General features: G+C 40.1%; 1 pseudogene; it reads right to left on the reverse strand.

Annotated features, from left to right (window-relative positions):
* Window positions 1-635: 635 nt before the first annotated feature.
* LOC149744356 (17S U2 SnRNP complex component HTATSF1 pseudogene) lies at window positions 636-11,394 on the reverse strand (annotated as a pseudogene).
* Window positions 11,395-17,093: the final 5,699 nt, after the last annotated feature.

The following is a 17,093-nucleotide window of genomic DNA, read 5'->3' on the forward strand; positions in this document are numbered from 1 at the left end:
TCCCAAACTTTGTTCCCTCAGTAACCTGGTTCCTTTTTACTGGCTCTTCAGCCAATGCTTTTCAAACATGTGTCGCCCCTTGCCCTTGTCCCCCAAAACAAGAAGTGGGAAAAAAACACATTTGGTTTGATTCTGCTGCCATTTTAGAAATCAATTATTTTTCTCCTTCCATTCAATGCCAAACTTGTGAAAATTTTTATCTCAACACCTCCATTTTCTCAGCAGCCCTTTGCTCCTTAATCTCCTATCTTCTGTGTTCCATGATCATCAAAACACGGCAATTATTCTCTCAAAGGTCACACATGACCTGCTCTTATCACTGTCTTTATTGTTGAACTCTGTAGTTTTCCCTGAGGTTGACCATCCCCACTTCTTGACTCATCTCTTCCTTGTGTTTTGTTTGTTTTGCTAACTGTCCAATTCTGGTTTTCTTCTTCCTTTTCTAACCAGTTATTAAATGTCTCCCCACTGATTCTTTATCTCATCCATGCAGGTGGGTATTAACTAAAGTTCTGCCTTCAGTCCTCTGTTCTTTCTGCCTCTAGCATTTTCTTGCTGAGGGGTGGGAAAGTTTGATATAAAGCCAGAGTGGCAAATTCAAGTGCTTATAAGGGCCAGACAGGTAATGGAGATAACTGAAGGAAAAGATGGATGGGTGTAAGATACAAATAGGGAGTATAGGATGCTGGGGGTAAACTATAGCATTAGCTTCTATTTCTAAGGGATAGATGCTCTACAGCCCCAGCCAATGTGTGCCGGGTTGGCCAAATGTGTCACCCCTGCCAATTTTTCATCAGAAATCTGAAGTCTGGATCTTTCTGCTAATTCTCAAAATTTCCAAATGTTAGTCGCTGATTCATTTTTTTTAATGATGTAGATTGTAGCAGTTAGGATTGTCTAGGTTATACTGTATTTACACATGACCCCAGATTCTTAGCTTACAGCAAAAGGTTGTTCCTTCCCCACCTTATAATCCCATCACAGGATAGTTGTATATCTGCTGCACATCACGTTTAGTCTAGGACTCGGGCTGACACAGCTACTTCTAAATTCTACTTCTATCTGGAATATTGATAAACAAACTCGTAGCAGAAGAAAAAGAAAACCTGGTGAATCATGCACTGAAACTATGTACTTAACTCATGCTTTATAGTTCCTCTCCGGAGTACTGCACATCACCTCTGCGCACATTTCCTTTGCCAAAACAAGTCACGTGGCCAAGGCTGACTTCAATGGCAAGGAGGAGTTTAATCCTCTCCTAGAGAGAGGCGGCAAATATCTGTGATCAATAATACAATCTACTCTACTGGCCAAACACAACTATCAGTGGTCCATTACCAGTTTGCAACCTCTAAAGTTCGGTAAAGAGCAAGGAACAGAGACTCAGGAAATATGATTTGTCATTGCCACTCAGGACACTGGGCAAGTTACTTCACCAACTGGTCTCATCTGTAAAAGGAGGGACTCCGAATAGATGCTATTTAAAGTCTCCTTACAGACCTACTATACTGAATGTGCGAACAGCTCTGTACAGACAGAAAACTATTGAGCCTGAACCTGCAAAACTGCTTTCATCCAAGTCCCAGTACCACATTTTCTAAAAATAGCTGCACATTTTTACTTACATATCCAACCACCAGCATCCAGCAAGTCTTTTTTTTAAATGAGAAAGCACCAATGCAGTTTATTTTAATTCTTCTAATTTATGAGAATAACTTCTTAATGCTACATCAGAAGTCAATTCATCAATACTGAATTTGGAAAGCACAATCAAGAAAGACCCAAATTTTTATTGGGACTACACAACTTAGCATATACTAGATACCATGATTCTAGAACAAAATCAAAAGCAAAAATCTGAAATATGCATGACAAAAGTTCTTAAACTCCAGGGGATCCATGAAACACCCCAAACTGTATACAAAAGATTGTGTAGTGCATGCGTAGATTTTTCTGGGTAAAGGTCCTGTAACTTTAATCAGCTTCTAGAGGGGCCCAAACAGTACACGGGAGAATTCTGATTTCCTCTGTATTTTCAATAATGGAAGCTGTGGCCCTTGGGAAGTTTACTTTTGCACGTTTAAGACTCAATTTTCATGGCAAGAGGGTAGAAAAGAAAAATAAAAGTAACTTGCGAGGACTGGGCAGGGAAAAACTCCAAAGTGTTCTTTACTTCATAAGTTTTAGTAACATGTTCTGGCTTAGAGAGGGGAAATGGGGACATCAGTGGTAACATCACAAGCTGAAGCAAGGAGACTCCTACAGGGATTTTTCAGGTCCTCAGAGAAACCAAACTTTAGTATGAATAAAGCAATAGCAAGAATGAACAATGCAATTTAACTCAGGTCTAATTTTCTCTTTCTGCATATTAACAACTTATTTTTGATTTCTGAATATCAAAAACTTCAATCAGAATACTTTAAAAAATATTATTCTGCATGCACTTAACAAATATGACAAAAGACAAGAATCCAGTTGTCTTGTTCACATATATTTAAAATCGGCCAGGACAGATAATCACGAACACTTCACTGCATTGATCTGAGGGCACCCTACCTCTATGCACACGTTCATGTAACACTACTAGTAATTACCCTGGAGCGCAGGTAAAATGGAGATGGAGGAATCACCCTACAAAGCAAGTTTAAGGGATTAAACATCATCATCACTACGGAGGACAAAGCTGCTGCCTGTGGACAGGGGCCCTTCCTCCTTAACATTCCCTGAATCACCCACAGTCCCTCTCTCATCGGAATCTTCTTCCTTCTCATCTGACTCTTCGTTAAACCCCTTCTCAGAGCCTTCTTCATCAAACATTTTCCCAGAGCTGTCACCTTCGAATTCTGATTTTTCAGAGTTATTTTCTTCTACCTCTTTTTCAAGAATGTTTGCATTAAGTTCCTTCGCAGAACTCTCTTCCTCAAAATCTTTCTCAAGGCCGTTCTCATCAGGATCTGTTTTGAGTCTCTTCTTTTTGGGCTCTCCTTCTGTGCCATTCTCTTTCGACTCTTTTTTAGGACTACCCTCTTCATGCTCTTTCTCGGGGCTGCGTTCTCTGGACTCTCTGTCGGGGAAGTCTTCTTCACGCGCTCTTTTGGGACAGCCTTCCTCAAACACTCGTTCGAGGCAGCTCTCTTCAGATTCCTTTTGGGGACAGCCTTCTTCAGCCTCTTTTTCAGGGCCACTTTCTTTAGCATCTTTTTCAGAAGCATCTTCTTCAAGTTCTCCCCCATCTTCTGTTTTTTCAAACTTCTTTTCATCTGTAGGTTCTTCAAATTCCATTTCAGTTGCGGCTTCTTGAACATTCGTTTGAGATGTGCAAGGGTGAAACATATTTCTGGTGACGACAGCTTGCTCGTGGCGCATTTGGGATGGGCCAGCTGTTCTCTCAGGTCTCCAATCCAAGTGCTTTTGCCACACAGACAGCTTTTCCTTGTAGTCTTTGCACTTCTTTTTCTTCTTTGAGGTGTCATATTCCCCTTTCAGTGGAAACTTTGCCACCTCCACATGTAATCTGTAGCCTCTAATTTCATCATCATCCAAAAATGTTAATGCAAGTTCCACAGACTCTGTATTCAAATAACAGCAAAGTCCATCTCCTTTAAGATTTCCTTGATTATCTTTGTAAAGCTTGACCTTAAATTCCTCTGTTTGAGGATCTGTCATAATAATGCCAAACGTGGACATGAGCTGTATAAATTCATCCACTGTAATATCTGGAGGCAGACCAGAAACATACACATTTGTGTCTCTGCTTTCATCAGGATGAAACCATCCTGATTCACCCTTTCTCTTTTCTCCCCTCTTTTTGGTATCACTGGGTTCGGGGGATTTTCTTTGCGGAGGTTCCTCTGCAGTCCCAGCACTAACATCTTGGACATTCGCAGTAGAACTAGACGCACCATCATTAGAAAAGCCATAACTGGCCTGATATGTATCAATAAAATCTTCAGTAATCTCGGGGAACCAAGCCTTCTTGTCCAGGTCCCACTCGTATGGGGGGTCAGTTGGCTGCTGCTGGAAAGAATCGTTTTCTTCACCGGGATCTTTCTCGGTGTCGCCGTCCTCAGTGCCTCCGTACAATTCTTGCATTCGCAACTGCTCAGCAAACTCGTCGCTCTCATCCAAGTTGTTGCCGCTCATGTTGCCGACTTAGCCCAGGTGCAGCGTCCGGGAGAGTGAAGAGGCCGAAGTGACGCTGGCTCGCCCCGCTGGGTCTTGACACCGCCGCTCGATCCACAACGCGGCGGGAGCGGGCACAGGTGTTCTGTCCTCCCCGCCGGCAGATTCTAATATGACTGCGGGTCCCGCTGCAACGTCTGGAAACCGCTTGACAACGGAGGCCCGCTCACGCTGACGCAGTCGCCATTGTTGACGGCAGCCGCCATTGTCGACGCAGTCGCCACTGTTGACGCGTCGTGACATCGCCATCCAGCAAGTCTTAATCCAAGCTGCTCTTCACTCCAACGTTGATTTGCTTATTTGTAAACGGTTCCACTAACAATCCAACTAATATGTTTGGAATCATCCTCATCTCTTTTATTTCTTTTATTTCTCTAGTCCCCCATCTCCAGCTAGTCATGAAGCTCTAGAAATACTGTCCTCCTGATATTTCTTCCATCCATCCCTTCCTTTTCAGTCTGATTGCTATCAATAGTATCCATGCTTCTTATCTATTCATATCTGAATAGCTGACCTGGCTTACTATCTTGGCTCTTGCCACTCCTATTTCTGAAGTGTCAGTGCTGTCATACAATCATCTCCTTACCCCATCCACGTAACTCCCACAACCTCAACCCTATTCAAAACCTTCAGTAACTCCTTGCTGCCTTCAGGTCAAAACTCCTTCACCTGACATTCAGGTTGCCTTCAGTAACTGACTATATAACTTTAAGCCATTTAATAAACAGATGCTCAACATCACTAATTATTAGAGAAATGCAAATCAAAACTACAGTGAGGTATCACCTCACACCAGTCAGAATGGCCACCATCAAAAAGTCTACAAATAACAAACGCTGGGGAGGATGTGGAGAAAAAGGAACCCTTTTCACTGGTTTCATCCCCACTATTGGTGGGAATGAAAATTGGTGCAGCCACTGTGGAAAACAGTATGGATGTTCCTCAAGAAACTAAAAATAGAACTACCATATGATCCAGCAATTCCACTCCTGGATATATATCCAGAAAAAAAACGAAAACACTGATTTGAAAAGATACATGCACCACAATGTTCATAGCAGCACTATTTATAATAAAAGAAGCAACCCAAGTGCCCATCAACAGACTACTGGAGTAAGATGTAGTATATATACAATGGAATATTAGTCATAAAAAGAATGAAATACTGTCATTTGCAGCAACATAGATGGACCTAGAGAATATTATGCTTAGTGAAATAAGTCAGAGAAAGGCAAATACTGTATAACACCACTTAAATATGGAATCTAAAAAGTAATGCAAGTGGAAATATATGCAAGGCAGAAACAGACTCACAGATACAGAAAACAACTAGTGGTTGGTTACCAAAGGCGAGAGGGAATGCGGGAGGGGCAAGATAGGGGTACAGAATTAACAGATACAAACTACTATATATAAAATAGACAAGCAACAAAGATATACTGCATAGCACAAGGAATTATATCCATTTTCTTGTAATGACCTATCATGGAGTATAATCTACAAAATACAGAATCACTATGCTATACAACTGAACCTAAGATAATGTAAATCACCTATACTTCAATAAAAATTTTAAGCTGTTTAATTTCCCTGAGCCTAAATGTCCCCACTTGTGAAATGGACTTAATAATACTAGACAAGGTCATCATTCTTCCATTACCCCACCCCCACCACGGGACCCAGATACTGCTTTCTCCTGAGTTACTACTGATGATTCACTAGGACCCCATATTGCACACTAACAGACTTAGATGAAGGTCTATTATCCTTTATTTCCAAAACTAGCTGCTTCACCCATGCTCTCTATCCATTACTCTTAGCCACCTCCCAAACTTTGTTCCCTCAATAACCTGGTTCCTTTTCACTGGCTCTTCTGCCAATGCTTTTCAAACATGTATCGGCCCTTGCCCTTGTCCCCCAAAACAAGAAGTGAGAAAAAAACACATTTGGTTTGATTCCGCTGCCATTTTAGAAATCAATTATTTTTCTCCTTCCATTCAATGCCAAACTTGTGAAAATTTTTATCTCAACACCTCCATTTCCTCAGCAGCCCTCTGCTCCTTAATCTCCTATCTTCTGTCTTCCATGATCATCAAAACATGGCAATTATTCTCTCAAAGGTCACACATGACCGGTTCTTATCACTGTCTTTATTGTTGAACTCTGTAGTTTTCCCTGAGGTTGACCATCCCCACTTCTTGACTCGTCTCTTCCTTGTGTTTTGTTTGTTTTGCTAACTGTCCAATTCTGGTTTTCTTCTTCCTTTTCTAACCAGTTATTAAATCTCTCCCCACTGATTCTTTATCTCATCCATGCAAGTGGGTATTAACTAAAGTTCTGTCTTCAGTCCTCTGTTCTTTCTGCCTCTAGCATTTTCTTGTTGTGGGGTGGGAAAATCTGATATAAAGCCAGAGTGGCAAATTCAAGTGCTTACAAGGGCCAGACAGGTAATGGAGATAACTGAAGAAAAAGATGGATGGGTGTAAGATACAAATAGGGAGTATAGGATGCTGGGGGTAAACTATAGCATTAGCTTCTATTTCTAAGGGATAGATGCTCTACAGCCCCAGCCAATGTGTGCCGGGTTGGCCAAATGTGTCACCCCTGCCAATTTTTCATCAGAAATCTGAAGTCTGGATCTTTCTGCTAATTCTCAAAATTTCCAAATGTTAGTCGCTGATTCATTTTTTTTAATGATGTAGATTGTAGCAGTTAGGATTGTCTAGGTTATACTGTATTTACACATGACCCCAGATTCTTAGCTTACAGCAAAAGGTTGTTCCTTCCCCACATTATAATCCCATCACAGGATAGTTGTATATCTGCTGCACATCACGTTTAGTCTAGGACTCGGGCTGACACAGCTACTTCTAAATTCTACTTCTATCTAGAAGATGTTTAGACAGTTTTCTATTTACTACTTACTTGGCTATTTCTCTCTTTCATTTTAATACCAATCAGAATTCATGGTGAGTGTCCATCCCACCATGTATGTACAACTTTGATTCTACATCTGTTCATTTAACACCTAATGCTTATAAATATTTCTCAGTGACCTTCTGCTTGGGTTCATCGATATTATATAAATTTTATCAATTATGAAATCAATATTCACATATACTCTTCTCACATTTTATAATGTGAATACTACATTGTTGTATCAATTATTTGTAAAAATAAGGCCATTAAAAAAAGAATTACTTTTTAAAAGTATGATCTAGTTAGGTCAGCTACAAAATGGGATAAATTTCAAAATAACAGTGCTGAGAAAAAGGAGTCAGAGGGTTCTACGTGTATTAAAATTATAATGAATTAATTATGACATTTACTTTCTTAAGCAAAACTTGAAATCGGTAGCCCAAATAATGTTTAGCCCCATTTAATAATGAAATGGTTATCCCCCTTATTAGCATCGCATCAAGCCCCCAAAACAGATTGAAAACTATTTACCAAAATTATAGGTGAAACTTTAGTTATGCTCTTTTGTCATGCTTCCCAACTGAACATACTTAAAATTTTTACCATATTCATAAAAATTCACTGTGAAAGAGTCTTTCCATATCATATAACACAGGTGCAGAATAGCAGGGAGCTTCAAGTTCTCGGCAAATCTAGTGTGCAGAATAGGTCTGCGTGAGCAAAACTACACAGCACCATCAAATCCCCACACATATCTATTCAAGTAAGATTAATCTTTGCGTTTCATGAATAGCGATTTAAAACGCACTCATACATGTAAAATAAGAAATCAAGCAACTTCTTTACATTTCCAAAAGAACAGGTAAAATTGTCTGGGACAGGAAATTTGTAGCTAGAAAGATTTGCAGCACAGATTTGCAGCACACTTCTGTTTCCAGTAATGAAGGAATTTATCTGTAAATGGAAGTATGTGTATATACTTCACCCTCGTGAGAAGGGAACACAGCCATCAGGTTGTAGTATTCACCAACATCGTCACTGCAATCAACTACTCCCTTTTCACTCACTTCCCCACTTTCACTGAGGTTACTTAGTGTCTGAATTCCTGACTTGCTCCCTGTGACTACTCTCATCCACGTTCTTGATTTAAATAGTCACAAAGACTATCCATTCAAATCCTGGCACTAGCTCCATTCGTCTGGCCCTCATCTCACTAGAGACACCAATCCCTACAGTCAGACTCTAGACTTTGTTCTGGGCAATAATTACACCAACTTCAAATCTCAATTTCAATTATTCCACCTTCCGATCCCTGCTTTTTACCTAGTTGATCACCCCTTTTCATATTCCCAAACCTCCAATCCTTCAACTCCAACACGTTTCCAATCCAGTGACCCTTACCACTCTTTCAGCATTAATCGTGCCTTGCTTTCAGTTCCTTACTTTCGCAGCTTAGACTCCACCGTCCTCTCCTATCCCTTCTTTGAGTCTACTTTTAACTTCTTTGCCTCTCTCTCCCGCTCTTATAATCTTCTGAGAAAACCCCAGTCGTGGTTAAATCTTAATCTCTGCCATTCTTGTACTAGCACCCAAACAGTTAAATATGGCTAGAGAAAAACACATACCACACTGACTGGTTACATATGGCATGAATCCTAAATGAGCCTTCAACATTAGCTGAAAGTTCTGCCCCATTTCCCTCATCAATATATTTTCCCATTTTCCAATGATCATCTTATTTCTGTCATCAATTGTCCAACACCCTATTTCCATTTCTCCTTCTCAAAGCATTGCTTTGTACTTCACAGATAAAATAAAAACATTTAGAAGAGAACCGTCTTTTCCTCCCATCACCACATCTACCAGGCCAGTGACATCTGTACCCATATTCTCTATCCCCTCGGAGACAAAGGATGAACTCTTTCTCCTACCGAGGCAAAGCCTTTCCTTTGTGCACTGGATCCCAACACTTTGCCAAATTAAATATTTGTGAACACAGTCTGAAGGGGTTAGTGCACCACGGCTAGCAGGGAGGAGTCCAGGAGAAGTCTGGAGCTGCCGAAGACGCAAGAGACTTTACCTTGCCTCTTTGTTTCCTGGTGCACTAGGAGAGGGGATTAAGAGCGCTGCTTAAAGGAGCTCCAGAGACGGGCGCAAGACGCGGCTGACAGCGCGGACACCACAGACGGGCATGAGACGCTAAGGCTGCTGCTGCCGCCACCAAGAAGCCTGTGTGCGAGCACAGGTCACTATCCACACCCCCCTTCCGGGGAGCCTATGCAGCCCGCCACTGCCAGGATCCCGGGATCCAGGGACAACTTACCCGGGAGAACGCACGGTGTGCCTCAGGCTGGTGCAATGTCACGCCGGCCTCTGCTGCCGCAGGCTCGCCCCACATCCGTGCGCCTCCCTGCCCCCCCCCCCCGAGTGAGCCAGAGCCCCTGAATCAGCGGCTCCTTTAACCCCGTCCTGCCTGAGTGAAGAACAGACGCCCTCAGGCAACCTACACGCAGAGGCGGGGCCAAATCCAAAGCTGAACCCCTGGAGCTGTGTGAACAACGAAGAGAAAGGGAAATCTCTCCCAGCAGCCTCAGAAGCAGAGGATTAAATCTCCACAATCAGCTTGCTGTACCCTGCATCTGTGGAATACATGAATAGACAACGAATCATCCCAAATTGAGGAGGTGGACTTTGAGAGCAAGATTTATTATTTTTTCCCCTTCTCCACTTTTTCTGAGTGTGTATGTGTATGCTTCTGTGTGAGATTTTGTCTGCATAGCTTTGCTTTCACCATTTGTCCTAGGGTGACAGTCTGTTTTGTTTTTTTTCTCTTATAAAGAATTTTTTTTCTTAATAATTATTTTTTATTTTAATAACTTTATTTTATTTTATCCTCTTTCTTTCCTTCTTTCTTCCTCCTTCCTTTCTTCCTCCCTCCCTCCCTCCCGCTCTCTCTCTCTCTTTCTTTCTTTCTTCTTTTTCTCCCTTTTATTCTGAGCCGTGTAGATGAAAGGCTCTTGGTGTTGCAGCCAGGTGTCAGTGCTGTGCCTCTGAGGTGGGAGAGCCAACTTCAGAACGCTGGTCCACAAGAGACCTCCCAGCTCCACATAATATCAAACGGCGAAAATCACCCAGAGATCTCCATCTCAACACCAGTACCCACCTTCATTCAATGACCAGCAAGCTACAGTGCTGGACACCCCATGCCAAACAACTATCAAGAAAGGAACATAACCCCACCCATTAGCAGAGAGGCTGCCTAAAATCATAATAGGGCCACAGACACCCCAAAACACACTACCAGACGTGGACCTGCCCACCAGAAAGATCCAGCTTCATCCACCAGAACACAGGCACTAGTCCCCTCCACCAGGAAGCCTACACAACCCACTGAATCAACTTTAGCCACTGGGGACAGACACCAAAAACAGCGGGAACTACGAACCTGCAGGCTGCAAAAAGGAGACCCCAAATACAATAAGATAAGCAAAATGAGAAGACAGCAAAGCACACAGCAGATGAAGGAGCAAGATAAAAACCCACCAGACCTAACAAATGAAGAGGAAACAGGCAGTCTACCTGAAAAAGAATTCAGAATAATGATAGTAAAGATGATCCAAAATCTTGGAAATAGAGAAAATACAAGAAACATTTAACAGGGACCTAGAAGAAGTAAAGATGAAACAAGCAACGATGAACAACACAATAAATGAACTTAAAAATACTCTAGAAGGGATCAATAGCAGAATAACTGAGGCAGAGAACGGATAAGTGACCTGGAAGATAAAATACTGGAAATAACTACTACAGAGCAGAATAAAGAAAAAAGAATGAAGAGAACTGAGGACAGTCTCAGAGACCTCTGGGACAACATTAAATGCACCAACATTCGAATTATAGGGGTTCCAGAAGAAGAGAAATGAAAGGGACTGAGAAAATATTTGAAGAGTTTATACTTGAAAACTTCTCTAATATGGGAATGGAAATAGTTAAGTCCAGGAAGCACAGAAAGTCCCATACAGGATAAATCCAAGGACAAACACGCCAAGACACATATTAATCAAACTGTCAAAAATTAAATACAAAGAAAACATATTAAAAGCAGCAAGGGAAAAACAACAAATAACACACAAGGGAATCCCCATAAGGTTAACAGCTAATCTTTCAGCAAAAACTCTGCAAGCCAGAAGGGACTGGCAGGACATATTTAAAGTGATGAAGGAGAAAAACCTACAACCAAGATTACTCTACCCAGCAAGGATCTCATTCAGATTTGATGGAGAAATTAAAACATTTACAGACAAGCAAAAGCTGAGAGAGTTCAGCACCACCAAACCAGCTTTACAACAAATGCTAAAGGAACTTCTCTAGGCAAGAAACACAAGACAAGGAAAAGACCTACAATAACAAACCCAAAATAATTGAGAAAATGGGAATAGGAACATACATATCGAGAATTACCTTAAATATAAATGGATTAAATGCTCCCACCAAAAGACACAGACTGGCTGAATGGGTACAAAAACAAGACCCATATATATGCTGTCTACAAGAGCCCCACTTCAGACCTAGAGACACATACAGACTGAAAGTAAGGGGATGGAAAAAGATATTCCATGCAAATGGAAACCAAAAGAAAGCTGGAGTAGCAATTCTCATATCAGACCAAATAGACTTTAAAATAAAGACTATTAGAAGAGACAAAGAAGGACACTACATAATGATCAAGGGATCGATCCAAGAAGAAGATATAACAATTGTAAATATTTATGCCCCCAACATAGAAGCACCTCAATACATAAGGCAAATACTAACAGCCATAAAAGGGGAAATCGATAGTAACACATTCATAGTAGGGGACTTTAACACCCCACTTTCACCAATGGACAGATCATCCAGAATGAAAATAAATAAGGAAACACAAGCTTTAAATGATACATTAAACAACATGGACTTAATTGATAGTAATAGGACACTCCATCCAAAAACAACAGAATACATATTTTTCACAAGTGCTCATGGAACATTCTCCAGGATAGATCATATCTTGGGTCACAAATCAAGCCTTGGTAAGTTTAAGAAAATTGAAATTGTATCAAGTATCTTTTCCGACCACAACGCTATGAGACTAGATATCTATTACAGGAAAGTATCTGTAAAAATCTACAAACACATGGAGGCTAAACAATACACTACTTAATAACAAAGTGATCACTGAAGAAATCAAAGAGGAAATCAAAAAATACCTAGAAACAAATGACAATGGAGACATGACGACCCAAAACCTATGGGATGCAGCAAAAGCAGTTCTAATAGAGAAGTTTATAGCAATGCAATCCTACCTTAAGAAACAGGAAACATCTTGAATAAACAACCTAACCTTGCACCTAAAGCAATTAGAGAAAGAAGAACAAAAAACCCCCAAAGTTAGCATAGGAAAGAAATCATAAAGATAAGATGAGAAATAAATGAAAAAGAAGTGAAGGAAACGACAGCAAAGATCAATAAAACTAAAACCTGGTTCTTTGAGAAGATCAACAAAATTGATAAACCATTACCCAGACTCATCAAGAAAAAAAGGGAGAAGACTCAAATCAATAGAATGAGAAATGAAAAAGGAGAAGTAACAACCGACACTGCAGAAATACAAAAGATCGTGAGAGATTACTACAAGCAACTCTATGCCAATATACTGAACAACCTGGAAGAAATGGACAAATTCTTAGAAATGCACAACTTGCCAAGACTGAATCAGGAAGAAATAGAAAATATGAACAAACCAATCACAATCACAAGCACTGAAATTGAAACTGTGATTAAAAATCTTCCAGGAAACAAAAGCCCAGGACCAGATGGCTTCAAAGGTGAATTCTATCAAACATTTAGAGAAGAGCTAACACCTATCCTTCCCAAACTCTTCCAAATATAGCAGAGGGAGGAACACTCCCAAACTCCTTCCACGAGGCCACCGTCACCCTGACACCAAAACCAGACAAGGATGTCACAAAGAAAGAAAACTACAGGCCAATATCACTGATGAACATAGATGCAAAAATCCTCAAGAAAATACTAGCAAACAGAATCCAACAACACGTTAAAAAGATCATACACCATGATCAAGTGGGGTTTATTCAAGGAATGCAAGGATTCTTCAATATATGCAAATCAATCAACATGATACACCATATTAACAAACTGAAGGAGAAAAACCATATGATCACCTCAATAGATGCAGCGAAAGCTTTCGACAAAATTCAACACCCATTTATGATAAAAACCCTGCAGAAAGTAGGCATAGAGGGACCTTTCCTCTACATAATAAAGGCCATATATGACAAACCCACAACCAACATCATCCTCAATGGTGAAAAACTGAAACCATTTCCACTAAGATCAGGAACAAGACAAGGTTGCCCACTCTCACCACTCTTATTCAACATAGTTTTGGAAGTTTTAGCCACAGCAATCAGAGAAGAAAAGGAAATAAAAGGAATCCAAATCGGAAAAGAAGAAGTAAAGCTGTCACTGTTTGCAGATGACATGATAATATACACAGAGAATCCGAAAGATGCTACCAGAAAACTACTAGAACTAATCAATGAATTTGGTAAAGTAGCAGGATACAAAATTAATGCACAGAAATCTCTGGCATTCCTATACAAAAATGATGAAAAATCTGAAAGTGAAATCAAGAAAACACTCCCATTTACCACTGCAACAAAAAGAATAAAATATCTAGGAATAAACCTACCTAAGGAGACAAAAGACCTGTATGTAGGAAATTATAAGACACTAATGAAAGAAATTAAAGATGATACAAATACATGGAGAGATATACCACGTTCTTGGATTGGAAAAATCAACATTGTGAAAATGACTCTACTACTCAAAGCAATTGACAGATTCAATGCAATCCCTATCAAACTACCACTGGCATTTTTCACAGAACTAGAACAAAAAATTTCACAATTGTATGGAAACACAGAAGACCCAAAATAGCCAAAGCAATCTTGAGAACGAAAAACGGAGCTGGAGGAAACAGGCTCGCTGACTTCAGAGTATACTACGAAGCTACAGTAATCAAGACAGTATGGTACTGCCACAAAAACAGAAATATACATCAATGGAACAGGATAGAAAGCCCAGAGATAAACCCACACACATATGGTCACCTTATCTTTGATAAAGGTGACAGGAATGTACAGTGGAGAAAGGACAGCCTCTTCAATAAGTGGTGCTGGGAAAACTCAACAGGTACATGTAAAAGTACGAGATTAGAACACTCCCTGACACCATACACAAAAATAAGTTCAAAAGGGATTAAAACCCTAAATGTAAGGCCAGAAGCTATCAAACTCTTAGACGAAAACAGAGGCAGAACACTCTATGACATAAATCACAGCAAGATCCGTTTGGACCCACCTCCTAGCAAAATGGAAATAAAAACAAAAATAAACAAATGGGACCTAAAGAAACTTCAAAGCTTTTGCTCAGCAAAGGAAACCATAAATAAGACCAAAACACAAACCTCAGAATGGGAGAAAATATTTGCAAATGAAGCAACTGACAAAGGATTAATCTCCAAAAGTTATAAGAAGCTCATGCAGCTCAATATCAAAACAACAAACAACCCAATCCAAAAATGGGCGGAAGACCTAAACAGACGTTTCTTCAAAGAAGATATACAGATTGCCAACAAACACATGAAAGAATGCTCAACATCATTAATTATTAGAGAAATGCAAATCAAAACTACAATGAGATATCATCTCACACCGGTCAGAATGGCCATCATCAAAAAATCTAGAAACAGTAAATGCTGGAGAGGGTGTGGAGAAAAGGGAACGCTCTTGCACTGCTGGTGGGAATGTGAATTGGTACAGCCACTATGGAGGACAGTATGGAGCTTCCTTAAAAAACTACAAATAGAACTACCATACGACCCAGCAATCCCACTACTGGGCATATACCCTGAGAAAACCATAATTCAAAAAGAGTCATGTACCAAAATGTTCACTGCAGCTCTATTTACAATAGCCAGGAGATGGAAACAACCTAAGTGTCCATCATCGGATGAATGGATAAAGAAGATGAGGGACATATATACAATGGAATATTACTCAGCCATAAAAAGAAATGAAATTGAGCTATTTGTAATGAGGTGTTAGGCCTAGAGTTTGTCATACAGAGTGAAGTAAGTCAGAAAGAGAAAGACAAATACCGTATGCTAACACATATATATAGAATATAAGAAAAAAAATGTCATGAAGAACCTTGGGGTAAGACAGTAATAAAGACACAGACCTACTAGAGAATGGACTTGAGGATATGGGGAGCGGGAAGGGTAAGCTGTGACAAAGCGAGAGAGAGGCATGGACGTATATACACTACAAAACGTGGTAGATAGCTAGTGGGAAGCAGCCGCATAGCACAGGGAGATCAGCTCGGTTCTTTGTGACCACCTGGAGGGGTGGGATAGGGAGGGTGGCAGGGAGGGAGACTCAAGAGGGAAGAGATATGGGAATATATGTATATGTATAACTGATTCACTTTGTTATACAGCAGAAACTAACACACCATTGTAAAGCAATTATACTCCAATAAAGATGTAAAAAAGAAGAAAGAAGCATTCAGATTTATTAAAACTAATTAAGAATACAAAAAAAGAAGATGTGGCACATATATACAATGGAATATTACTCAGCCATAAAAAGAAACGAAATCGAGTTATTTGTAGTGAGGTGGATGGACCTAGAGTCTGTCATACAGAGTGAAGTAAGTCAGAAAGAGAAAAACAAATACCATATGCTAAAGCATATACATGGAATCTAAAACAACAGTACTGATGAACGTAGTGGCAGGGCAGGAATAAAGATGGAGACGTAGAGAATGGACTTGAGGACACAGCAGAGGAAGGGGAAGCTGGGATGAAGTGAGAGAATAGCATGGACATATATACACTACGAAATGTAAAATAGATAGCTAGTGGGAAGCTGCTGCATAGCACAGGGAGATCAGCTCGGTGCTTTGTGACGACCTAGAGGGGTGGGATAGGGAGGGTGGGAGGGAGGGAGATGCAAGAGGGAGTGGATATGGGAACGTATGTATATGTATAACTGATTCACTTTGTTATAAAGCAGAAACTAACACACCATTGTAAAGCAATTATACCCCAATAAAGATGTAAAAAAAAAAAAGTGAATCAGCTATATGTATACATATATTCCCATATCCCGCCCCCTTGCATCTCCCTCCCACCCTCCCTATCCCACCCATCTAGGTGTGACCCCCCAATTTTTATCTTCAGTGGTGAACTCCAGATCTGTATAATCAGTTTCCCATATGACACCTCTACTAGCATGTATAATAGGAATTTAAAATAAAGCATTATCTTCCACATATAAGCAATATCATATGACATCTGTCTTTCTGTTTGACTGACTTCACTTAGTATCATAATCTGTAGTTCCATCCATGTTGCTGCTAATGGCATTATTTCATTGTTTTTTATGGCAGAGTAATATTCCGTTGTGTGTCTGTGTGTGTGTATGCGTGTGTGTGTGTGTGTATATTCATTCCACATCTTCTTTACCACTTACATGTGAAATCTAAAATATGACACAAATTAACTTATTTACAAAACGAAGTAGATTGACAGGCATAGAAAGCAAATTTATGGCTACCAAAGGGGATAGGTGGGGGTAGGGATTAATTAGGAGTTAGGGATGAACAGATATACACTACTAAAAGTAAAAAATAGATAAACAACAAGGACCTACGGTATAGCACAGGCAACTATATTCACGATCTTGCAGTAACCTATAATGGAAAAGAATCTGAAAAAGAATATATGTATGTATAACTGAGTCACTTTGCTGTACACCTGAAACTAACACAACATTGTAAATCAACTATACTTCAATGAAAGAAAGAAAGAAAGGGCGTTATCACAAGAACACATAAATTCCTACTTCTAAATTTGCTCTTCTTGC

The sequence above is a fragment of the Delphinapterus leucas genome, chromosome X (genome assembly GCF_059928025.1).
Source record: "Delphinapterus leucas isolate spDelLeu-1000000601 "Yukka" chromosome X, BTC_Dleu_Yukka2, whole genome shotgun sequence".
Classification (NCBI taxonomy): Eukaryota; Metazoa; Chordata; class Mammalia; order Artiodactyla; family Monodontidae; genus Delphinapterus; species Delphinapterus leucas.